The 348-nt window shown below is 57.8% G+C and overlaps 1 protein-coding gene across 1 annotated transcript in view; it reads right to left on the reverse strand.

The window, feature by feature from the left end:
- The window catches only part of PHALS_07344 (endo--beta-glucanase), a gene marked incomplete at both ends in the record, with an annotated part of 1,991 nt that overhangs the window by 856 nt on the left and 787 nt on the right, over positions 1-348 (reverse strand). The window lies entirely within an intron of this gene.

The raw sequence follows: 348 nt of genomic DNA on the forward strand, positions 1-348 counted from the left end.
TTCTCACAAGACGTTCCACGTGATAGTGGACGTCACCGTTCTCATCGAGAAGTTTCGGTGGCGGGCGGTGACGACCGGATCGGCCGCCGTCCGGTAACTCGTGAGGTCCTTCGTGATTGGAGCTCCGCTGAGCGTCATGCTGAAGTAGCATATCGCTGTGCAGACGCTCTTGACGATTTGAAGCACGTCGTGCGCCGACTGCCACACCTTGCGGACTACCGCGCTCTGTCAGAGCGACTCCTAGCCGTAGAGCAGGCGAATGCGTTGAGAGGTTCAGCGTATACGCTAGACCCCGCTTGGCCACAACCTTAAACGGTCCAATAAATCGTGGACGAAGCTTCGTCCGGA

Source organism: Plasmopara halstedii (assembly GCF_900000015.1).
Source record: "Plasmopara halstedii genome assembly, contig: Scaffold_3109, whole genome shotgun sequence".
In the NCBI taxonomy this organism is placed as follows: Eukaryota; Oomycota; class Peronosporomycetes; order Peronosporales; family Peronosporaceae; genus Plasmopara; species Plasmopara halstedii.